General features: G+C 40.2%; 1 long non-coding RNA gene across 1 annotated transcript in view; it reads left to right on the top strand.

Moving 5' to 3' along the window:
- The window catches only part of LOC139075683 (uncharacterized), a 35,655-nt gene extending 9,343 nt beyond the window's left edge, over window positions 1-26,312 (top strand). The window contains exon 2 of the long non-coding RNA XR_011526327.1: window positions 25,165-26,312. This is a non-coding gene — a long non-coding RNA (uncharacterized lncRNA). The remainder of the gene's footprint in view (window positions 1-25,164) is intronic.
- The last annotated feature ends 360 nt before the right edge of the window (window positions 26,313-26,672 follow it).

Here is a 26,672-nt window from a genome sequence, read left to right as displayed (position 1 = left end):
ACCTGCTTCTTTTGGGGAGGGGTGTGGGCTGACGAGGGCGTAGAGATGAGCACAGACAAACCAGAGTTTCAGAATAAATATTACCGACTTGAAGTTATGAAATTAGGTTCTGCTACTAAAACATCACTTGTCTGATTTATATGTGGACTATATGCGTACTGGAATTCTGTTGAGATTGAAAAAAAATAAAGAAACTTCTAAAGAAGCTTAAAACTACTTTTCCTAGACAGAGGTCCTTCATGATGGCAGGGACCACGTCTTTTAGATTTGTATACCCAGATAAGCATAATAATGAATGAATGAACAATAACTTATTAAAATTTAAAAACACACATAGTCACCTTCACATATGTCAAGTATGTCTAAAAAAAGGACTTGAAAGGATATCATGTAATTGTTAATAGTGGTAGTTTTTGGTGTTGGTACGACTCTGCGTGAACAAGAATTTTCTTAGTTTTATTTCACTATGAATATAAAATATTCTTTTCTCTATTTTAGACATTTTCTTTAATGCACTTGTATGATTTTAATGGTAGTAAAATAAATACTACAAGCTTAAATAAAACCTAGGTTGCTAGGTCTACAAAATCTTCCTAGTTCTGTTTGGGGTGTGCAGGTGCATGCTGGGGGTGGAGGGTAGGGGAGAGGACCTGGAGGAAAAAGGAACAGACGTCTGCTGGGCTCTCCGGTGAGCATGGCATAAGGCACTGCCCATCACTGCCCATCTCACCTCCCAGATGAATCCTACAGTTCTGGAAAGAGCCTGCCTCAGGGTAAACTTCTATTGGACTCTTCGAACCAGAAAATCTGGGGTGGCTGCTGAGAAGAAGTCTCTCTGGGCTCATCTTAGTCTAAATCGAGGCCGCCGTAGTGGCTCCAGATGGACCAGACTCTAATATGGGTCAGGGGTGCCTAGAGGCCTCTCTTAACTTGTCAATCACTATTTGAAATAAGTATTAATGAAAGAGCCCATAAATATGGCACTGAAGCCCAGAAGGGGGTAATTAGTAATGTTGCTCATTAGGCCATAAATTGGAATATCGTCAAACATCCTTTCCAGGGGTCGAATCAAACTATAATTAGACCCAGGCCTGGGCACCCATTTACACAGTAGCCTGTTTTCCTTTTTTTTAACCTGCTAACTACCTATTTAGTCTTCTGAACACTGCCAGCATTAAGAAGTGATGCATTAAACCTGAGTCCATTCTCTAAAAGTTCTCAATGATGAATTTTCAGGACGAAAATTTCTGCAGGCGTTCCTGGAGTTTCTGCTTGTCTGTGATGCCAACTCCAGCATCCTCCCTTTGAATGTGTCAAGTTGTCTGTGATATACGAGGTCACCACTGTCCAAGAGACATACAATATGGGTCACGTAGGTAAATTTAAGTTTTTTAGTAGCCACATTAAAAAGGTAGAAAAGATACAGGTGAAATTAACTTTAATAATATATTTTACTCAGTCCAATATACTCCAAATATTTCAACATGTAATGAATATAAGAGTAATTGAGATTGTTCCCTTTTTTTTTTTTTTTACTAAGTCTCTGGGATACAGTGTGTGTTTGACACTTCTAGCACATCTTAATTAGGACTAGTCACATTTCAAGTACTCAGTAGCCAAACGTGGCTAGTGGCTATTTTATTGGACAGTGTAGGCCCAGGTGAATACAAGTAGATTTCCTGAGATATCGCTGTCGTGTCTAGCAAGAACATCTTCTTTCTTAATGGACTCAAAATACAACGGTGTCTTGATGTCACACATGAAGTCTTAAAAGATCTTTCCTGACATTTGCTCAATCAAGCTTCTTTCTCAAGTACCAAAAATCTCAGTTCCCAGGCTTTTTATGTGTCTAGTGTCTCCTGCTTTCAAAATATGATTCTCTAACAAATGTTCCTAAATGGATCATTAGAAACTTTGCTTTACTATCATTTGAAAATTTAGCTCCAGTATATTAAAAACATAGTCTACCAGATGATGAAAAATTGTGAGATTAGGTGTTTGCCAAAACAGTCGTGTAAAACCTTTCTTTATCCTTGTGAAATAAGCAGGCTGTGACATTGTACAAACTCCGTAAATACACAGATTTGTAAATGATTGCTAAAAGCCCATAAGCAGGGTGTGGGGGTGTGTAAGGCTTTGCCTGCAGGTCCAGGCTGTAATTTGTAAGTTCTTAAGCGCATTCCTAGTGCTGGGTCATCCAGTGATTACAGTTTGTGTTAGAAGAGCCTGTTATACAATGTAATAGTCCACCCTGGTGAGAAAGTCTTCCATTTCTCCAGCTCATGGATTGCACTGCTCTTTTGGAAACAAGTAATACATTTATACTCAGGTAATGAGCCAGTCTTCTGAGGACATCGAAAAGAAAAGGCAAAGTTCTTCAGTCCTGCTTCTCTGATCCTATGTGGGTAAGCGGTTGTGTTTTTAGAGGGGAACCTAAGAGCAAAATAAAGAAATAAAAGAAGACTCATCTGCCAATATTCATAATGTGCCATCTCCTTCCTTAATTTTCAACTAGTCTTTGGAGATATGTGTTTATGGACAGGCAAATAAATATGGTTCCATTTTGTAAATAACAGTGTTATATTTGTCTTTCTAAGAATTTTTCTGTTTCATCTAGGTTATCTATGCTGGCATATAATTGTTCACAATATTCTCTTATAATCCTTTTTATTTCTGTAAGGTCAGCAATAACGTCCCTCTTTCATTCCTGATTTAGTAATTTGAGCTCTTTTTTCTTGTTCAGTCTTTTTTCTTGGTCAGTCCAACTAAAAGTTTGTCAATTTTGTTTGTCTTTTCAAAGAGCCAATGTTTAGTTGCATTGATTTTCTCTGCTGTTTTTTTCTATTCTCTGTTTCATGTATTTCTGTTCTAGGCTTTTTAAAATTTTTTGGGGGAAGATTAGCCCTGAGCTAACATCTGCTGCCAGTCTTCCTCTTTTTGCTGAAGAAGATTGGCCCTGAGCTAACATCTGTGTCCATCTGCCTCTATTTTTTATGTGTGTGTCATCTGCCACAGCATGGCTTGACAAGTGGTGTGTAGGTCTGTGCCCAGGATCCAAACTGGCCAACCCTGGGCTGCCAAGGCAGAGTGTGTGAACTTAGCTGCTATACCACCAGGTCAGCCCCTCTGTTCCATGCTTTTTTATATCCTTCCTTCTGCTTCCTTTGGGTTTGGTTTATCCTTTTTCTAGTTTCTTAAGGTGAAAATTTCGGTTATTAATTTGAGATCTTTTTTCTTTTTTAATAAAGGCATTTACAGCTATAAATTTCCCTTTAAGCTTTGCTTTAGCTGCATGCCATAAGTTTTGATATATTTTGTTTTTTGTTTTCATTCATCTAAAAGTATTATCTAATTTTTTCTTTTTTTTTTTCCTGCTTTTTCTCCCCAAATCCACCCAGTACATAGTTGTATATTTTTAGTTGTGGGTCCTTGTAGTTGTGGCATGTGGGATGCCCCCTCAATGTGGCCTGATGAGCAGTGCCATGTTTGCGCCCAAGATCCAAACCAGCAAAACCCTGGGCCGCCAAAGCGGAGTGTGTGAACTTAACCGCTCTGCCATGGAGCCAGCCCCTTTTTCTTCTTTTTGATTCTTTGACCCATACGTTATTTAGGAATGAGTTGTCTAATTTCTACATATGTGTGAATTTCAATTTCCTTCTGTTGCAATTTCTAATTTAATTCCACTGTGGTTGGAGAACATCCTTTGTATGATTTCAAGTATTTTAAATTTATTGAGAATTGTTTTGTAGGCTAAGGTATTGTTTTGCGGGCTGTTTTGGAGAATGTTGCGTGTACACTTGAGAGAACTATGTATTCTGCTGCTGTCGGGTGGAGTCTTCTGCAAATGTCTCTTAGGTCTAGTTGCTTTATAGTGTTATTCAGCTCTTCTCTTTCCTTGTCAATCTTCTGTCTAGTTTTTCTACTCATTATTTGAAGTATGGTAACGAAGTCTATAATCATTTTGGTTGAACAGCTTGTCTCCCATCAGCTTTGTCAGATTTTGCTTCATGTATTTTGAGGCTCTGTTATAAGGTGCGTATGTGTTTATAATTGTTATATATTGTTTATAATTTTTATATCTTCCTGATGGATTGATCTTTTTATCATTATAAAATGTACTTCTTTCTTTCTTGTAACAAATTTTGTCATGAAGCCTATTAAATCTGATATTAATATAGCCACTCTAGTTTTCTTTTGGTTACTATTTGCATCGTATTTTTTCCATTCTTTTAGTTTCAACTTATCTGTGTCTTTGATTCAAAAATATGTCTCTTGTAGAAGTATATAGTTGGATCATGTTTGTTTTTAAATCTCTCTTGCCAATCTTTGCCTTCTTACTGGGGTTTTTATTCTATTTACATTTAATGTAATTACTGATAAGTAGGATTTACATCTGTCAATTTGCTATTTATTTTCTATATGTCTTATGTCTTTTTTGTTTTTCATTTCCTGTGGTTCTGCCTTCTTCTACGTTAAATAGATATTTTCTATTGTATCACTTTAATTCACTTGTCACTCATTTTACAATTTTTTTTTTAGTTATTTTCTTGCTGGCTGCCCTAGGGATGATAAACAACATCTTAACTTATAACAATCTTGTGATTAAAACCAACTACATTTCAAAAGAATGTGAAAACATTGCTCCTACATAGTTTTGTTCCCTCTTCCCTCCTTTTTGTAGTTATTCTCATACAAATTATATCTTTATACCTTATGAGTCATTAGCACAGATTAATAGTTATTGCTTTATGTGAGTATGTTTAAAAGAAGAAAAGAATTACAAAGAAAGAACATGATTAAACTGTCTTTTTATATTTACCTCTGTAGTTACCTTTACCAGTGTTCTTTATTTCTTTGTGTGGATTAAAGTTACTGTCTAATGTCTTTTCATTTCAGTGTGAAGCACCCTCTTTCATATTTCTTATACAGCAGGTTAACTAGCAACACATTCTCTTAACTTTCTGTTTGTTTATTTATCTGGAAGTGTCTTCTCCTACTTTTTTTTTTAAGTATAGTTATTCTGGGTATAGACAGTATTTTAATTTCAGCATTTTAAATATGTCATCCCTCTACCTCTGGCCACCAGGGTTTCTGATGAGAAATCAGCTGGTAATCTTGTGGAGGATCACTTGTATATAATGAGTCACTTCTCTCCTACTGCTTTCAAGATTCTGTCCTTCCACAGTTTCATTATGACGTGTCTAGATGTGAATCTCTTTGAATTTATCCTACTTGGAATTTTTTGAGCTTATTGGACATGTAGAAAATATTTTTCACCAAATTTGGGAAGTTTTCAGCATTATTTCTTCAAGCATTCTTTCCTCCCCTTTGTCATCTCCTCTGGGTCTCCCCATATACATATTTTTGAATGCTTGTGGTGACTCAGAGGTTTTTGAGGCGTTTTTCATTCTGCTCGATCCTTTTTTGCTTCCTGTTTCTCCGATTGGCTAATCTAAAATAAACTATCTTCAAATTTTCTGACTATTTCTTCAGCCAGTTCGTATCTGCTGTTGAGACCCTGTAGTGAATTTTTCATTTCAGTTATTGAACTTTTAAGTCCATAATTTCTATTTGGTTCTTTTTTTTTCTAAAAAAAATAATTTCTATCTCTCTATTGGAATTACCTATTTGATGAGAGACAATTCTCATACTTTCCTTTAGTCCTGTAGATCTAGTTTCCTTTAATTCTTTGAACATATTTATAGTAGCTAAAGTCCTTGTCTAGAGAGTCTAATATCGGGGTTTGCTCAGGGACAATTTCTATTGACTCCTCTTTTACCTGTATATGGGCCATATGTTCCTGTCTCTTTGCCTGTCTCATATGTATATATATTTTTTCTTTTTCTCCCCAAATCCCCCCAGTAGAAAGTTGTATATTTTCAGTTGTGGGTCCTTCTAGTTGTGGCATGTGGGACACCGCCCCAACATGGCCTGTTGAGTGGTGCCGTGTCCATGCCCAGGATCCGAACCAGCGAAACCCTGGGCTGCCGAAACAGAGCGTGCAAACTTAACCACTCAGCCATGGGGCCGGCCCCAGCTTATCTCATATATTTTTGGTTGAAAATTGGACTTAAAAATAATATAACGTGGAGAGTGATATCAGCATCATGGCAGAGTGAGTTGTTCCCTTTGTCTTTCCTCTGCAAATTACAACAAAAGAGACATTCATTGACCAGTAAAAGATTCCCTACATAGCACAACAGGATGCCTAAGAGATCCATGCAGTTATATGTCTGAAGATGGGTGGACTGGACTCCTCGAAAGCAGTGGAAATAGGGGATCAGACCCTTCTCCCTCCCCCGGCAGCAGAGATCCAGGGTCTGGACCCTCATGCAGCAGCCTGCATGACTGTGAGTAGAGGCAAAGGTGCCTGTCCCTGTGCATGCAAACGCCTATAGAGTGGTAGTGGAGACATGGTAGCAGCAACAGTTGGTGGACTGGTTACAGTGGTGGTGGCCTGACCCATACAACTGAGCAGATGAAGTGGAAGCAGAAAAACCAGTACCTTCCCCTTCCTTCTACCCCTTCCCCCGACCCATCAGGAACCATAGGAGAACTGATGACCCAGCCCCCAGTGGTCACACTCCCAACATCAGCTCCACCAGCAGCAGGGGCTGCATACAAGTCCCCACGTCCCTGGGCCCCCACTGGCAACAGTGACACCCGTGAACCCAGCACCCCTGGCAGCGGTGCAACCAGCACACCCAGACAACTCAGGAACAGCAATCCAGGTGGTGCGTGGGAGAGCAGCATCTTACCCTGTGGAGAGCCAGTGGAGGAACATGAGACCCAGGTGACCTCAGAAGCAACAGAAGTGCTCGTGATCTAGTGACCTCAATAGCATCACCAGAGTCTGCAATGACACTTAAGCAGTAAGCCACCAGCAACCCCAGAGGCACAAGTGGCACAAGGAGGGCACTGATGATGCTTTTGGCAGAGGCAGTGGAGGGTGGAAAGTGCAGGCTCTCAAATACAATCAGAAGCGTCTCAGAACCAAAGCAACAAAAGCCTTACCAAAATAAGAAAAGGTGATTACTATTACAAATGCACCAGCAGAGCATCAATGCATCAAACACCATGAAGAACTACAGTAACACTGCAGAACAGAAGGAAAATAACAACACTCCAGAAACCAAACCTGAAGTCACGGAAGGTTACAATCTAACTAACGGAATTCAGAATAGCTGTCCTAAAGAAACTTAACAAGTTACAAGAAAACTCAGAAAGACAGTTCAATGAGCTTAGGAATAAAATTAGTGAACAGAAGAGATACTTCACTAAAGAGATTGAAGCTCTAAGAAAACCCCAGAAATTCTGGATATGAAGAACACAATGAGATAAAAAAAATTGTAGAAAGCATTAAAAAAGAGCAGACTTATGGAGGAGAGAATTAGTGACCTCAAAGATAGAAACCTAGAAATGCTTCAGGTGGAGGAGAGAGAAGTAAGATTTTTTAAAAATGAAGAAATTCTTCAAGAAATATCCAACTCAGGGCTGGCCCCGTGGCCGAGTGGTTAAGTTCGCGCGCTCCGCTGCAGGTGGCCCAGTGTTTCGTTAGTTCGAATCCTGGGTGTGGACATGGCACTGCTCATCAGACCACGCTGAGGCAGCGTCCCACATGCCACAACTAGAAGAACCCACAACGAAAAAAAAAAAAAAAAAAGAAATATCCAACTCAATTAGGAAAAGTAACATAAGGATTATAGGTAAACCATAAGGAGAGGGAGGGGGAAAGGAGCAGAGAGCTTGTTCAAAGAAATAATAGCTGAGAACTTCCCAAACCTGGGTAAGGAACTGGACATACCAGTATGTGAAGCCAACAGACCTCCTAATTACATCAGTGCTAAAAGACCTACTCCAAGGCACATAATATTAAAACTGTCAAAAGTAAATGACAAAGAAAAAATATTAAGGGCAGCAAGAGAGAAGAAAAGGACCTACAAAGGAACCCCTATCAGGCTTTCAGTGGATTTCTCAGCAGAAACCTTATAGGCTAGGAGAGAAGGGAATGATATATTCAAAATACAGAAAGACAAAAACCTTCAGCCAAGAATACTCTATCCAGTGAAACTATCCTTCAGATACAATGGAGAAATAAAAGCTTTCCCAGATAAAGAAAAGCTGGAGTTCATTGCGACTAGACCGGCCTTACAAGAAATGATGAAGGGAGGCCTCCCACCTGACATGAAAAGGCAAAGGTTTACAAAGCTTTGAGCAAGTAGATAAATAGACAGACAAAATCAGAAAATTGCAGCTCTGTATCAAAATAGGTTAGTAGACATGTAATTATAATATAAAAGATAAAGGGAAAGAAAGCAACAAAAATAACCATAAACACTTCAATTTAGTCACAAAGTCACAGCACAAAAAAGAATAATTTGTGATAACAAAGACATAGAAGGGGAAGAGGAAAGAGATGGAACCTGCTTAGGCTAATGGAGATAAGAGACTATCAGCAAATGGACTATCTCATCTATGAGATCTTTTATACAAACCTCATGGTAACCACTAAACAAAAAAATCAGAGCAGAATCGCAAATCATAAATAAAGAGAAAACTGAGAAAACCATCACAGAAACCCACCAAACTGAAATGGCAGTCAGAAATACAAGGGAAGAGAAACAATGGAGATATAAAACAACCAGAAAACAAGAGATAAAATGGCAGTATTAAGTCCTCATATGTCAATAATCAAAGTGTAAATAGATTGAATTCTCTAATTGAAAGACACAAAGTGGCTAGATGGATTGAACACAAGACCAAACAATATGGTGCCTCCAGGAAATACATCTCAGCTCTAAAGACAAAATAGGCTTAGAGTGAAGGGATGGAAGATGATACTACAAGCAAATGGCAAGCAAAAGAAAGTGAATGTAGTTGTACTTACATCAGACAAAGCTGACCTCAAAATAAAAAAGATAACAAGAGACAAAGATGGGCATTATATAATGATAAAAGGGACATTCCACCAAGAAGACATAATGCTTATTAATATATATGTATCTAACACAGGAGCACTGAAGTATATAAAGTATATAACAGACCTAACGGGAGAAATTGATAGCAACACAATAATAGTACTGGACCTTAACGCCCCACTTATCTCAATGGATAGATCATCCAGGCAGAAAATCAACAAGGACACAGTGACCTTAAGTGAAACACTAGACCAGATGGACTTAATAGATACATATAGAACATTCCACCCAAAAATAGTAGAATACACATTCTTCTTAAGTGCACATGGAACATTCTCCAAGATAGACCATATTTTGGGAAACAAAGCCAGCTTCAATAAATTTAATAAGATTGAAATCATATCAAGCATCTTTTCTGACCACAATGCTATGAAACTAGGAATCAACTGCAAGAAAAAAGCTAAGAAGGACACAAATATGTGGACTCTAAACAGCATGCTACTGAACAACTATTGAATCAATGAAGAAATCAAAACAGACATCAAAAAAATATGTAGAGACAAATGAAAATAAAACCAAAACATACCAAAACCTGTAGAATGCAGCAACAGCAGTACTAAGAGGGAAATTTATAGCAATACAGGCCTACCTCAACAAACAAGAAAAATCTAGAATAAACAGGCTTACACTATGCCTAAAAGAACCAGAAAAAGGAGAGCAAAGCCCAAGTCAGTAGCAGGAAGAAAATAATAAAAATCAGAGCAGAAATAAATGAAATAGAGAATAAGAAAACACTAGAAAGGATCAGCAAAACTAAGCACTTGTTCTTTGAGAGGATAAACAAAATGACAAACCCTTAGCCAGACTCACTAAGAAAAAAAGAGAGAAGACTCAAATAAATAAAATCAGAAATGAAAGAGGAGAAATTACAACAGACACCACAGAAATACAAGGGATTATAAAAGAATACTATGAAAAGCTATACATCAACAAACTTGATAACCTAGAAGAAATGGATAAATTCTTTGAATCATACAACCTGCCAAAACTGAATCACAAAGAAATAGAGAATCATAATAAACCAATCATGGGGCTGGCCCTGTGGCCAAGTGGTTAAGTTTGTGCTCTCTGCTTCAGTGGCCCAGGGTTTTGTCAGTCTGGATCCTGGATGTGGACATGGCACTGCTCATCAGGCCATGCTAAGATGGCATCCCACATAGCACAACCAGAGGCACTCACAGCTAGAATACACAACTATGTACTGGGGGGCTTTGGGGAGAAGGAGAAGGAGAAAGTGGCGGGGAAGAGGAAGAAGAAGAAGAAGAAGAAAAGAAGAAGATTGCCAATAGTTGTTAGCTCAAGTGCCAATCTTTTTTAAAAAAAGAATAAACCAATCACAAGCAAAGAGATTGAAATGGTAATCAAAAACTTCCCCCAAAACAAAAGTCCAGGACCAGATGGCTTCTCTAGTGAATTCTACCAAACATTCAAAGAAGATTTAATATCTATCCTTCTCAAATTATTCCAAAAATTGAAGAGGAAGGGATTCTCCCTAACCCATTTTATGAGGCCAACATTACCCCAATACCAAAGCCAGACAAGGGCAACACACAAAAGGGAAAATTAAAAGCCAATATTGCTGATGAACATAGATGCAAAAATTCTCAACAAAATATTAGCAAATTGAATACAACAATACATTAAAAAGATCATACCCCATGATCAAGTGGGTTTTATACCAGGGATGTAGGGATGGTTCAACATCCACAAATCAATCAATGTGATACACCACATTAACAAAATGAGGAATAAAAATCACATGATAATCTCCATAGATGCAGAGAAAGCATTTGACAAGATCCAACATCAATTTATGATAAAAACTCTCAATAAAATGGGTATGGAATGAAAGTACCTCAACATAATAATGGCCTTAGATGACAAACCCACAGCCAACATCATACTCAATGATGAACAACTGAAAGCCATTCATCTGAGAACAGGAACAAGACAAGGATGCCCACTCTCACCACTCTTATTCAATATAGTTCTGGAAGTTTTAGCCAGAGCAATTAAGCAATAAAAAGAAATAAAAGGTATCCAAGTTGGAAAGAAAGAAGTAAAACTGTCACTTTTTGCAGATGACATGATTCTATATATAGAGAACCCTGAAGAATCCACTGAAAAACTGTTAGAAATAATTAACAAATACAGCAAAGCTGTAGGGTACAAAATCAACATACAAAAATTGGTTGCAATTCTATACACTAATAATGAACTAACAGAAAGAAAAGTCAAGAATACAATCCCATGTACAATCACAACAAAAAGAATAATATACCTAGGAATAAATTTAACTGGGGGGTGACATACCTATACACTGAAAACTATAAGACATTGTTAAAAGAAATCAAAAAAGACATAAAGAAATGAAAAGATATTCCGTGCTCATAGATTGGAAGAATAAACATAGTTAAAATGTCCATATTACCTAAAGCAATCTACAGATTAAATGCAATCCCAATCAGAATCCCAAGGACATTTGTCATGGAAATTGAACAGAGAATCCTAAAATTTATGTGGAACACCAAAAGACCCAAAATAATCAAAACAATCCTGAAAAAAAAAGAATAAAGTTTTAGGTATCACATTCCCTGAATTCAAAATATTCTACAAAGCTATCTTGATCAAAACAGCATGGTACCAGCAGAAAAACACACATGGATCGAGGGAACCAAATTGAGAGCCCAGAAATGAAATCACATATCTATGGACAGCTACTCTTTGACAAAGGAGCCAAGGACATACAATGGAGAAAGGAAAGTCTCTTCAATAAATGGTGTTGGGAAAACTGAACAGTCACATGCAAAAGAATGAAAATAGAACATTATCTTACACCATACACAAAAATTAACTCAAAATGGATTAAAGACTTGAATGAATGTAAGACCTGAAACCATAAAACCCTTAGAAGAAAATATAGGTAGTACGCTCCCTGACATCAGTTTTAGCAGCATCTTTTTGAATACCATGTCTGCTTAGGCAAGGGAAACAAAAGAAAAAATAAACAAATGGGACTACATCAGACTAAAAAGCTTCTGCAAGGCAAAGAAAACCATGAACAAAATGAAAAGACAACCCACTAACTGGGAGAAAATATTTGCAAATCATATATCCTAGAAGGGGTTAATTTCCAAAATATATAAAGAACTCACACAACTCAACAACAAAAAAATGAACAATCTGATCAAAAAATGGGCAGAGGGTATGAACAGACATTTTTCCAAAGAAGATATACAGATGGCCAACAGACACATGAAAAGATGTTCAACATCACTAATTATTAGGGAAATGCAAATAAAAACTACAATGAGATATCACCTCACACCCCTCAGAATGGCTATAATTAACAAGACAAGCAATAACAAGTGTTGGAGAGGATGTGGAGAAAAGGGAACCCTCAGACACTGCTGGTGGGAATGCAAACTGGTGCAGCCACTATGGAAAACAGTATGGAGATTCCTCAAAAGATTTAAAATAGAAATACCATGTGATCCAGCTATCCTATTTCTGGGTATTTATCCAAAGAACGTGAAATCAACAATTCAAAGGGATTTATGCACCCCTGTGTTCATCACAGCATTATTCACAATAGCCAAGATGTGGAAGCAACCCAAGTGCCCACCAAAAGATGAATGGATAAAGTAGATGTGGTATATATACAGGATGGAATACTACTCAGCCATAAAAGAGACAAAATCATGCCATTTGCGACTACATGGATGGACATTGAGGGTATTATACTAAATGAAATGTCAAACAGAGAAAGACAAACACTGTGTGATTTCACTCATATGTGGAAGATAATCAAACACATGGATGAGGAGAATAGATTAGTGGTTACCAGAGGGGAAGGGGGTGAGGGGGTGGGTAACAGGGGTAAAGGGGCACATATGTATCGTGACAGATAAAAACTAAACTATTGGTGGTGAGCACGATGCAGTCTATACAGAAACTAACATGTAATGATGTACACCTGAAATTTCCACAATATTATAAGCCAATATGACCTCAATAAAATAAAAAATCATAATAATGTGACACCTCTGGAAATCAGATTCACCCTCCCCAAGGTTTGTTGTCTTTGCTGTTTAGTGGCTTTCCTGAACTGATTCTGTAAAGTCTGTATTCTTTGCTGTATGTGGCCACTGAATTCTCTGTTCAGTTAGCTTCATGGTCTGTTAATGACAGGTCTGAAATTTTTTTTTTAATTTTTTTTTTTTTTGAGGAAGATTAGACCTGAGCTAACATCTGCCACCAATCTTCCTCTTTTTGCTGAGGAAGACTGGCCCTGAGCTAACATTCGTGCCCATCTTCCTCTACTTTATATGTGGGACGCCTGCCACAGCATGGCTTGATACATGGTGTGTAGGTCCACACCCAGGATCCGAACCCGTGAACCCTGAGCCACCAAACGGGAACATGAGAACTTAACTGCTGCACCACTGGGCCAGCCCCAGAAATGGGGTGGCTTTGTTTTAGTTTAGTTTTTCTTTTTTCTTTTTGAGGAAGATAAGCCCTGAGCTAACATGTGCTGCCAAATCCTTCCTCTTTTTGCTGAGGAAGACTGGCCCTGAGCTAACATCCATGCCCATCTTCCTCTATTTTATATATGGGATGCCTGTCACAGCATGGCATGACAAGTGGTGCTAGGTCCGCACCTGGGATCCAAACCAGCGAACCCCAGGCCACCAAAGCAGAACGTGCAAACTTAACCACTGTGCCACTGGGCTGGCCCCCTCGAGATTTTCTTAAATGCCTTGAACCAGTAAGTCTCCCGGCCTTTGCTGAAAGGCTCTGTGTGCATGTGGGGGCACGTATTTGTTCTTCCAGAAGGCAGTGCATAATTCTGCCTCAGTTTTCACTTCTGGATTGTGCAGAGCCTCAAGGTCATCCAGAGGTGAGAGATTAGGGCCTTCTCAGTCTTTCCTGAGCCTGCACACAGTTCTGAATAGGCGTATGGCCTTTTAGATGCCCAAGAATATGCTGGAGGTTTTCCAAATCCCTATGAACATTTCAGTCCCCAGCTTTTCAAGTTTTTTGATCAGCTTCTTATTCGCCCCAGCTGTTAATATCACCTCAGGCAGATGGGAAGTTAAAAAGTTGCTGCTGATTATTATCAACAAATGCCCCTGGGAAAAGTCTGTTTTCACTGAATGAGGTCAAACTAAGATAAGCGCTGTTGTGGGGGTTACCAGGGAACTTCCAGATAGGCCAAATAATGCAGTTCTCTGGGAATGGGATGTTATGGGGAGCTCCAAGCCCATTGTGCAACACCGGGTCGGTTGCTAGACTACTGGTTTTCATGGCTATCACAGTTGCAAGGCTGTTGGTTTTCAAGGCTACTGGGCAGCTGGGGAGAGGTGGATGGAAGTAGGGCATGTTAAAACATGACAAAACTCACTGTTCTCACTGAGATTCAGCCATTTTTCTTGAATTAATGCTCCTTGGATTGTGGCAAGCCTTTGGTTAACTTCCAGGGTTGTGAAGAGTTGATTTTGACCATTTTCTGGAGTGTTTTCGTTGCTTTTGTGGAGATGTATGTTTTCAGAGGTCATGAGTCGGCCATTCCAGAAGTGTTCTTTTTCTGAGTATTAATTTAATGTACTCATCTTTGTGTTAACTTACCAAGACGAAAGAGATTCTATATCAAGAAGCAATGAGAAAATTAGAAATTGCTTAAGTTCTTCTTCAAAGAAGAGAAGTCAGGTTGGGAGAAATTATTCAAAGTATGGAAGTAAGGTTGGGAGAACTCTCAATGAGTTCATATTACGTGGTAGAAACTATTTCATCTGCTCTCTGTATAGTTTATGGGAAATTGTACCATTGGTCTCAATGATTCCTGATAGGCCAATCTGTAGGTGGTAGAAGCTGGTTGCTAGTGTATCAGAACCATCCCTCCACCACAATGTCAGGTACCACAGTGGATGCTTGCTAAATGATCGGATACTGAATGAATGAAAGAAGGAAGTAGGATAGTGTTATGGGTTGAATTGTGTTACCCAAAAAGCTATGTTGAAGTCCTAATCCCCAGTACCTCAGAGTGTGACCTTATTTGGAAAGGTCATTGCAGATGTAATTAGTTAAGATGAGGTCATACTGGAGTAGGGTGAGCCCTTAATCCAGTATGACTGGTGTCCTCATAAAAAGAAGAGAGACGCAGAGAGAGGGAAACAGCAGGTGAAGCCATAAACCCAGGGAGAAGATGGCCATGTGATGACAGACGCAGAGATGGGGTGTTGTATCTACAAGCCAAGAAACACGAAAGATTGCTGGCAAACAGCAGAAGCTAGAAGAGGCAAGGAAAGATCCTCCCTGACAGGCTTCAGAGAGAGCAGGCCTACCGACACCTCGATTCCAGACTTTCAGTTTCCAGAGCTGTGAGAGGATAAATTTCCATTGTTTTAAGCCATCGAGTTTGTGGTACTTTGTTAAGAGTAGCCCTAGGAAACTGACATGGATAGGTAGGGAATTATTGAAAGGGCCTAGCAGGTGGCACTAAATGGGAACTAGTTAGTCAATAAGATCATCAGTAATGATTCAATAGAGAAGGGTCAGACAGCCCAATGGCCGGAGCGCTTATTCATTTAAAATGCGTACTGGAAGGTACTGAGTCCTGGGGCAGGACTACATCAAGTGTGGTCTGTGGTCCGGTGCCAGACAGTGGACTGTTTGTTAATGATCTCCCGTGAGATAGGGAACTTGTACCAGAGTGTAAATTAATCTACTGTTTCCTTTATCAAAAAAAGTCTTGATATACAAAGAAAAAACTTCAGGTGAACTGAGCAGTATGCTTAATGATGTGGATATTCCTTTAACTGTATGAGGCGCTGTGTGAGGGGATGCTAAGATAAATCTGACATAGGCTTACTTACAACTGAGTGGCAGAGATAGATGCTCACATTTCTATGGCTTGTTGCTAGGTAAATTGTAGCCGGTACCATGAGAAGCTCCAATCAATATGGAGAGAGCTTCCAAGTGGAAAAATCTGGCAATGCGTCATGGAAGCAGCGAATTTGAACTAAACTTTGGATAATGGTTAAGATTTATTTTTAGGGAGAAAATTTTTTTTCCAGCTTTGCTGAGGTGTAATTGACAAATAAAAATTGTATATATTTAAGGCATCCAATCTGATGATTTGATATACTTATACATTGTGAAATGATTACCACAATCAGGTTAACACATCAGTCACCTTGCATAATTACCATTTTATTTTTGGTGTGGTGTGAACACTTAAGATTTACTCTCTTAGCAAATTTTAAGTATACAATACAGTACTATTAACTATTTTCATGATGCCGTGCCTTGGATCCCCAGAATTTATTCATCTTATAACTGAAAGTTTGTATTCTTTCACCAACATCTCCCCATCCCCACCCTGCAGCCACTAGTGACTGCTGTTGCTTGTATGAGTTCAGCTTTTTTAGATTTCACATAAAAGTGACATAGAGATTTCATAGACAGTATTTGTCTTTTGGCATCTGGCTTATTTCACTTAGTATAATGTCCTCCAGATTCATCCATGTTGTGGCAAATGGCAGGATTTCCTTCTTTTCTTATGGCTGAATTATATACGTGTGTGTGTATATACACATATATATAATCACACTGTCTTTTTTTATTATTTTATTGAGGTCATAGTAGTTTATATCGTTGTGAAATTTCAGTTGTACATTATGCTTTGTTAGTCACCATATATAAACGCCGCTTTACCCCTTATGCCCACCCCCCAACCCCCTTCCCCTCTGGTAACCACTAATCTGTTCTCTTTGTCCATAGGTTTGTTTATCTTCAACATGTAAGTCAAATCATGCAGTGTTTGTCTTTCTCTGTCTGGCTTATCTCACTTAACATAATAACCTCAAGGTCCATCCATGTTGTTGCAAATGGGACGATTTTGTCTTTTTTTCTGGCTGAGTAGCATTCTGTTGTGTATATACACTACATTTTCTTTATCCATTCATCAGTCAATGGATACTTGGGTTGCTTCCACATCCTGGCTATTGTGTAATCACATTTTCTGTATCCATTCATCTGTTGACAGGCACTTCATGTCCCGGCTATTATGAATAGTGCTGCAGTGAACGTGGGGTGCACATAGCTCCTCAAGATACTGATCTCATTTTCTCTGGATAAATACTCAGAAGTGGAATTGCTGGATCATATGATAGTTCTATTTTTAATTTTTGAGGAAACTCTGTGTTGTTTTCTATAACCAGTAAACTGTTGTGGAACTGGCTGTGCCAGTTTACATTCCCACCAACAGAGTTCCCTTTTCTCCATATCCTTGCCAACCCTTGCTGTCTCTTGTCTTTTTGATGACAGTCATTCTAAGAAGTGTGAGGTGGTATCTCATGGTGGTTTTGATTTGCTTTTCTCTGATGATTAGTGATGTTGAGCACCTTTTTTATACCTGTTGGCCATTTGTATGTCTTCCTGCAAAAATGTCTTTTCAGGTCCTCTTCTCATTGTTTAACTGGGTTATGAATGATGGTTAAGATTTTGTTGGGGTGGGTGGGGTGAAAAGGTATTTGAGGTAGGATACAGTATAAGCAAAGGTTTGGAAGTGAGAAAATGAGGGCTCTGTTTGGAGACCAGTAAGTAGTCAATTTTGAATGGAAACAGGGTACAGCAGTTAGAGTTAGGTCAGGTCAGAGAGTGTTTGATGCCATATTAGGAAGATCTTGGATTCCATACCATGGAGTTGATCCTCCATTTGGTGGATAATAGGGACCCATTGACATTTTTTGGACCAGGAAGTGATATGGTCCTATTTTCATTTAAAAGATTAACCTCATATCTCTGAGGAGTAGGCACCTAAAAAGGAAGAGACTGGAGTGAGATAGACTAATTGGGATGCTATTTAAATAATAAGAGACCAATAATGAGGGACTGAACCAGGACGGTGACAGTGGGATGTGAAAGGAATGACAACGTATAAAGAGTTACGATTGAGGCAGGATCTACAGGTCTTAAAAACTGCTCAAATATGAACAACAAGGGAAACAAAGGGTGCTTGGAAGGAGGATGGTGCCAAACCAAGGTAGAGAAGGCAGCAGGGAGGCAGGAAGAACTGGTTTGGTGGGAAGATGATGAACTGGCTTGGATTGAGTTTGAGGTGCTTGGCAAGCCATCCAAGCAGAAATGTGTACAGACCATGTGGGTCAGCAACTTGAGAGAGAGAGACGTGAGGTCTAGCGATCCTAATTTGAGAGGTGACAGCAAAAAGATGATTAGAGAACCTTGGAGGAAGGTTCTCTACCCTTGGCCAGGCGAGAACCTTGGGGGAAGAAGGAGTGGTGGTTGGGAAGGGCAAGAGAATGAAGAAGAGACATTGAAAACAGCAGATAAATGTTGAGAGAGGAACAAGACCCCAAGGATTTCATTGGCTGTAATATTGGGGCTGTACGAGTATACCACTCTAAGTAGCCTGAGGAGAAGCAAGACTGGTAATTCCAAGGATTAGTAGGATTGAGAGAAACGTTTTCTTTCTTGGGTGAAGGAGATGGGAATGTTTGTAGGCTGAGGAGAAGGAACCAGGGATAAGGGGTGATTGAGAAGGGAGGTTAAAGGAAGTGGTTGATGGGGGCCGGCTTGGTGGCACACATAGAGTTCTCACACTCTGCTTTGGTGGCCCGAGGTTCACGGGTTCAGATCCCTGGCACAGACCTACACACCACTTATGAAGCCACGCTGTGGCAGGCGTCCCACATATAAAAAAAATACAGGAAGATGCGCACAGATGGTAGCTCAGGGCCAATCTTCCTCACCAAAAAGAAGAAGAAGAAGAAGAAAGAGAAAGAAAAAAGGAAGTGGTTGATGGATCAAGTCTGCAAAAAGTTGCTGAAAGGGTGGGATTGAGGTAGAGGAGGCAACCTGAGAAGGAAGGAGGTGTATTTCTTTCTTTGACACAGGAGAAATGGATGAAAACGTAAGTGTGACTACAGAGACATTTTCATGTGTAGAGGCAGGAAGCTGAAGGCGTTCTCACTGGGTGACTCACTTTTCTCAAGAGAATAGCAAGTGAGGTCACCAGAGACTGGGATGAGACAAGTGTTGGGTTTTGAGAATAAGGGAAGGGACTGAAGCAGCTGCTGGGGAATGAGATACAGAGTCCACCAGAAAGGAGAAAACAGACTTCACTGGACACCCAACTAAGTCTAAATTCAAGAATGTGTAGTAGAACCAGTGGGCATGATCATCCATGTGAGGCCCCTGGACGGTGGAAGGAAGAAAGCAGATAGTGGGGTCTTCCAGAGACATAACCTAGAGAGCTAGCGATGTATTGTACATTGTACTGCAGGTGAAGAGTAGGTTCACACCTCACTCAGCATTGTAGTCCCAGTACCCACACAATTACCACACTCATAATCAGCACATGCGTATTGAACAAATAAACAAATGTGCAGCAGCTTAAAAATTCTCATTAGCTAGCTACCATGTAGCAGAAGGAGAGAACAGTGTCATTACTGAGGCTGAGTCAGTACCATGCCAGCAGCCGCCCCATCTCCACATGCCAGAGAGAAGCTGTCAGAACCTTGGGTCCCTGCCCCCTGCAGAAGCTCACCACACCTGCCTATGGAATGGAAGAGATCCTCAAGAGGCGCCCACCCTCCTTTCCTTTGTCACCATGCTTACCTTGAAGTCCTGGTCTCTAATTTGGCTTCCTAAGATCTAATAGGTCTAATATCAAGGCCATAATTGTGGTTTACTACAAAGATTTTATCTTCTTTTAACATTAATAAATTGGCACGATGACTTATAAACCAGTCTTGTGTGAATTCAACTCATGGGAGGCATATTAATTCATGGATGAGTTAATAAAACAAGTTCTCAAGCTGCAAATATGGGCATCAGCATTAGGATCAGGGGCAATTTACCGTAATAATATTTCTTCCAGAATCAAATTTTTACATTGCTAAGCCTTAAGTCAAGAAATACAGAATTTAGAGCTCTCTTCAATTTGTATTAGTGCCGTTGAGTTGATTCCAACTCCTGGTGACCCTGAGTAGAGCAGAGAAGAATCCTGCCTGGTCTTTTTTCTGCCATCTTCTCATCTTCTGGTGCTATATGAGACACTGCTCCACTGCCCTTTGTAGGGTTTTCATGGCCATCTCTTCAATTAGAACTTCTAATATTTTAGCAAAGGACACAGGCTTTTCTCAAAACCAAAAAACAAAAACAGAGACCACACACGGAAGATACAAGAGAAAATTAATAATTATTCGGATATTATATGGACATTTTTTGTCAATAGATCTAAATTCTCAGAAGTTCATATTTCTGGGCAGAACACTCCTTTAGGGATAGATGACTGTGAACTTGCTGTGGCCGTAGAATGCATCTTATTCTGTGGGGCGTAATTGACCACCGCTGCTGACCTGCTCCTAGCCAACGACAGGGTGCTTCAGCCAGGGATGCTAAGGCAATTCCCAGAAGACGTGGACCTCTTCTGATGGCTGACTTTGACTTGAGGGATCTCCTTTGGTCTTGCAGAACCTTTCTTGCCTCACACAGAAGTCTAGGGTACCTCCAGCCAGTCTTTCTCCCCTCTCTCTTTCACTTGGGGTCAAATATTGCTCCCAACATTTCCCAATTCCCTAACCATTATCTCTCAGAGACATAATAAAATCCTTGCACCATTCATCTCATCCTGGAGTCGGCTTCTTGGAGGATGTGGACTGATGCAGACCCTTTGCCTTGGAGCCCAGAGACTAGGAGGGGCTGATGGCAGGTGAGAGTTTCCATAGCATTGCTGTAGCCACTGAAGAGGTTGATTGTGATACAATAAGAAATACATATTTTGGTCTTGGTTCCTGGGAGCTGCTGGTCTCAATCTGAGTCCAAAAGCCTGAGAACTGCGGGGTAGATGGTGTAAGTAACGGTCTGAGTCCAACCGGAAGTGCCAGTGTTTAAGGGCAGGAGAAGATGGATGGTTCCAGCTCAAGCAAAGAGGAAATTCACTCTTCCTCCTCCTTTTTGTTCTATTCAGGCCTTCAGTGGGTTGGATGATGCCTACCTGCATCGGTGACAGCAATCTTCCTTACTCTGGCTACTAATTCAAATGTTCTCACAGAACACATTCAGAAATCGTGTTTAACCAGCTATGTGGACATCCCATAGCCCAAGCCAAGTTGACACATTAAATTAACCATCACATGCAGTTTTCCTCTTCTCTGTTGAATAGATGAGGAGACAAAGGGGCTGTCTCAGTGAATGAAGATTTGACTGGGGAGCATATTCCTTGTGACCAGGCCACTGAGCAAAGTGAGGTGGGCATTTGTTGGATGTGCCTGCCCAGGGTCCATTTCCTGTTCTTCTGCCAGGAGAACCACCATTTTGTTTTGTGGAAGTAGCCTTCCACACTGGATACAGTCTTGATGGGAGGTGCTTCCCCTCCCCTGCGCAAGGGTTGGCCAGTGACTCAAGTTAGTACAAAGGGGGCTCTCTCCCAGAACCTGAATTGGAGCAGCACAAAACTGGAATTGGGAGCCAGCCCTGTGGCTGAGTGGTTAAGTTCGCTTGCTCTGTTTCGGCGGCCCAGGGTTTCGCTGGTTCGGATCCTGGGTGCAGACATGGCACGGCTCATCAGACCATGCTGAGGCAGCGTCCCACATAGCACAACCAAAAGGGCCTACAACAAGAATATACAACTATGTACCGGGGGGCTTTGGGGAGAAGAAGAAGAAGAAGAAAAAAGAAGACTGGCAACAGATGTTAGCTCAGGTGCCAGTCTTTAAAAAAAAAACCAAAGCTGGAAATGGTTGGAAGACACCCATTCAAAGGCTCTCAAGAGACCTTCCTCTGGCTCCCTCACCAGACCCCTAGGAGCTCTGCCTTCATCCTTCAGGAACTTTGGCTTCCTTTCAAGTCTGTGGCCATCCCTGAAGCCTTCCAAGAAGGTCCTCCTTTGCTTAATTTAATCAGAAGTGGTTTCCATTGGTTGCATTTCAAGAGAGTCCCTTAAAGAAAAAACCAGAAAAGGACAGCAAGGAAACACTGAAGTTTGTCCCCTCACAAGCAAACCACACCTTTCTCTTTAAAAGCACCTTCAAGAAATTCAGCTTCTCCGTGAAGCCGTAAAGTTCCTCCTCCTCCTCATGGGTAGACAGAGCCTGCCCAGAGTTACCTACTTAGCGAGTGATGGGGTTGGTACACATGTTCAGTTGTCTGACTGAGTAATTCTGCACTGCACTCTCTCAGATCCCTCCTTGGAGGGCTCACCTTGGTCTCGGGCTATGATTTGGACCCCACCACTTACACGCTGTGGGAGCTGGGGGGCCTTCTCTGGGCCTCCATTTCCGTGTCTGTAACATGGAGTTGTTGGATTGCCTGTCCCCGAAGTCTCCTTTCCTCTCTCAAATTTTCCCTCTCTCTGTGTGAAATTGTGGGTAGAAAATGGAATGTAAGAATGACTAACATTTTCTCTGTGCTGAATGTGTGCCAGGCCCTGTTCCGAGCGCTGATGGGTATTAACTCCCTTACTTCTCATAGCAATCTGCTCTGTGATGGAGGCGCCATGAGGGCGTGGGCTTTGAGTTGTTCAATGTTGTATCCACTCTGTGCTTGGTGTAAAGTAGATGATCAGTAAATGTTAGAATAGATGAATAAACAAGTTACAAAATAAGAAAAAAGTCAATGAAGGAAGAATAGGGAGAGGAAAGAGGTCAGTTTCCTCCAAATCTAATTATACAGTCTTTTGATTTTCTTGAAGCTCATTTGGGTTCTCATTATTTCTCAGGTAGGCTCTAGATATTTTAAGGAGATTCCTGAATTAGTTCTCTTTTCTTAGTTGCTGTGAAGATATGATTTCTGAGTCTGCTTCATTTCTCTTTTTCTTCTTTCAAGTAGAACCGATAACTGAGCCCAAAGTTTCAAGTACTTAGATGAAGAATGGCTATCATTTATTTTACCAGCATCTAGAACAGAGAGGCTCTAAGGGTTGTGAGATGGTCCTTATAGCCCGCATAACCCAGGTCTGATGGGGAGTTTTCTTTGACTAGTCCCCTGAGGAAAAACACATACAAGCTTGGTGTAGTTTATGACATGCTGGCGTCAGCTGGAAATGGACAGCTGCAGCATTGTGCCTTCAATCACCAGCCTCCCTAAAAGACAGCAGGGAAGAACTGCCTGGATGGAGAGGTGGTCTATATTGTCTCATGGACAGTTGTTAACGGTTTGGCTAGATAGCCAGGGACCTGAAAAATGAAAGATTGGTGACAAGGAGGCCTGCGAAGGGGGACTGTGGATGGATATCTCGGAATGGGCAAAAATTGTGAAGATATTTATATCTCATGTAAATGCTCACCAAAGAGCAGAGAAGGACCTTAATAATCAGAACAAGATGCCCTATTCTGTGGATGTCACTTAGCCTCTTTTTCCTGTCACCCCTGCCTTTGCCCAACGCAGGTGGGGAGGTAGGTAACACATGGATTCAACAACTCATACTTCCTCCCACAAGGCGGGTCCCACTACTGTGACTACCACTGTGTGGTGGATCTTCCAAAAACAGATGTCAATGGTTAGTTCCCTAATATGGCACCATTCCCAAAGGGATCAGCCATCCACCTGGTGGGCAGATTTATTACAGGAGACTGTCATTTGACCATGAGGGCTCTTCATGCCCTTGAACCAACAGGCAGGTTGGCTGGGGTGATTGATCCTGATTAACAAGGGGAGAAGGGCTCCTGGCACACGAAGGTGGTAAGGAGCACGATGTTTGGAACACCTGTTAGTAAAATGTTATGGAAGGCTCCAGCAACCAGTAAAGGTAGGATGGCCGGGGAACAAGACCCTCTAGGAAAGGAGGTTTGGGTCACTCCCCTGGGTAATGAACCTCGCCTGAACTGCTAACTGAGATGAAAAGGAACACGAAATGGATAGTGACAGAAAGAAGTTATGGATTTCAACTGTGGCTTTGTGACCAAGTAGATAACAAGGACTGTAGCCATTATTACACTTTCTTCCTTGCTTGTTGTTTATATATTCATCTGTATTAACTAAAATTTTCCCTCCTCCTTTCCTCTGTCATTTTATATGAAGAGTGCTGTTGTTGATTAATGGTATAATTTGGTCTTTGGGCTACAAAACATTCAGGCAGGAATTAACATCACCCAGAGTGGGCGCAGGGGCTCATGGGACTTTAAATTTCCCCCTTTCAGGAAGAGAGTTTTTATTTGTACAAAGTGTATTTGCATCTTATAAGGTGGACATGTGGTTTGTTGTTGTTGAATGGATGTTTAAATGTGTATTAAAGGGTATAGATGCTGAGTGGTTGAAGGGGTAGACTGTGCCAATTATTGACCAATTGTCTGTCACAGCTGCAATATCTCTTTTCTACTTGGTTCTGTAATGTCAAGGCTGGGAGTCTGCCATCTCTCTTCAAGTGTGGGATCTGGGAGTCCCAGGCTCTCCTGCCAGCTGACTTCCTGTTAGCTTCTGCCAATAGGAGGCACTGATGGGAGATCCAAAGACACGAGAAAGGGAGAAAGTGTGCTCCTTCAATAGGTGAAACCCCATGAGTATTCTAGAGTGTCTCTGTTCAAATTAACTGGAGAATAAGAAGTCATTTTCTCAGCTTTTCCAGATACTTGAGTCTTATATGTGAAGTCTCTAATTGACTGAAGATTTGAAAGAACAAATTACATAGTACTAAAAAATACAAATGTCACCATGTAATCTTATTGCTGATATCACTAATACCTATCAAATTTACCCTGGAAATTCTCACTGTTGTCTCTTGAAAAGCCTGTGGAACATTCTCCACCCCGTAGGTCATCAGGCATTCCCGATTTATTAAAATGTGTAAAGAGAGCACACATTTTTCTCAGCAGTAGCATTAGGAGCCCCTTTGATCTCTGTTGACATCTTAGCTGGACGGATTTGGACGTCTTTGTTGGCATCAGAAAAGACAAAGAGCTGTCAGTGTTGAATAGCTGCTTGATATTCGGCCTCTTTTAGCTGAAATGATTGGAGTCTTTATGGGGATCATGTATTACTATTTGGTGAATAATTGTGTGTCTTAAAGGTCTGTGAAAATAAATGAAAAAAATAATTTTTAGGTTGCACAATATTGTGAATGTACTAAAAGCCACTGAATTGTACACTTTAAAATGGTAAATTCTATGTTATGAGAATTTTACTTTAATAAACAAATTTTTTCTTTTTCTTTCTTCTTTTTTAGGAAGATTAGCCCTGAGCTAACATCTGCTGCGAATTCTCCTCTTTTTGCTGAGGAAGACTGGCCCTGAGTTAACATATGTGCCCATCTTCCTCTATTTTATATGTGGGACGCCTGCCACAGCATGGCTTGACAAGCCGTGTGTAGGTCTGCACCCGGGATCCGAACCAGCGAACTCTGGGCCACCGAAGCACATCCTGTGAACCCAACCACAGTGCCACTGGGCTGGCCCCAACAAATTTCTTCTTAAAGTATCTTTTTCACATTGAAAAATATATTTGGCTGTAGTTTCACCTAGATTCAAGGATATTTAAAAGGTTTCTCATAGCCTACTTCAGCTTATCCTTCTGTCAAGAGCCATTTCATAGATCTCAGATCTCAGAATTTTTATTTTCAGTGAAGCTCATGATTTTCAATCACTTAAGAGATGAAACACGATGTGGAGGGCTTTTTTGCACTTATTTAACCCAACTATTTCAAAAAGATGAGAAGAATCAATTGTGAAAAATACACAGAAGTTTCAAGATAGGTTCCTTATGCATGCTCAGAAAAATTACCAATTTTAAATTTGTATGAAATCATTAAAAAGGAACTTTGGAAAAAAATTAAACTGGGGGAATTTGTTATGGCAGTTAAAGGAAATATTATGACACGAAGGCCAAGAGTTCTGAAGCTTGCTCTTTATGAATTTATTTTTCACATTTCCTGCTTCAATATATAGCAGATTGTTCTTTTTCCAAAATAAAGCTATTTAGAGGCCCTGCAGGAAAATAGTGACTAACAGAATTAGCATTGCTCTTCTTCGAATGTTGTTGAAGATTTTTCTAATAGCAAATTATGAGGACTATCCTTCTAAGTTTGTCTGGAAATTTCAACTTTACATATACTGGTAGAATATATCCTTTGTTTATTACGTTTTGTCTTTAATCTAGATATCAAGTTTCAAAACATATATTACTTTTTGGGGTCGTTTTACCAAAAACCAAATTTCTGTAATAATGATGCCAATTTATAGCAAGAAAAGTTATTTTTATTGTATGTGTGTGTGTAGGGGGGGCTACGTCAGACTTTCTCTCATTTCTCCCCATTTTTACTGCTTAGGTCTCTGGCATAAAGAATAAAAACCAATTATCATTATTATTTTTAGAAAATATTCCAATGTCACCTCATTTAATTGCATGGAGCAGGGTCCAGTTCACTTGTGTGAACTGAGTTTTGTTTTTAACCGGATCCTTTCCTTTACATTTTACTGATTTTTCATGGGAGCTAACTTTTCAGGGCTATGAACTGCATTAATTTCCTATCACTGCTATAACAAATCATCACAAACTTAGTGGCTTGAAAGAACTTGAATGTATTACCCTAAGGTTTTGGTGGTCAGAAGTCTAAAATAGTTCTCAATGAGCTAAAATCAAGGTGTCAGCACAGCTATGTTCCTTTGTGGAGGCTCTAATGGAGAATCCATTTTCTTGCCTTTTCCAGCTTCTAGAAGCTGCCTACTTTCCTTCGCT

The sequence above is a fragment of the Equus przewalskii genome, chromosome 14, assembly GCF_037783145.1.
Source record: "Equus przewalskii isolate Varuska chromosome 14, EquPr2, whole genome shotgun sequence".
NCBI lineage: Eukaryota > Metazoa > Chordata > Mammalia > Perissodactyla > Equidae > Equus > Equus przewalskii.
This window is presented reverse-complemented; position numbering and strand designations above follow the sequence as displayed.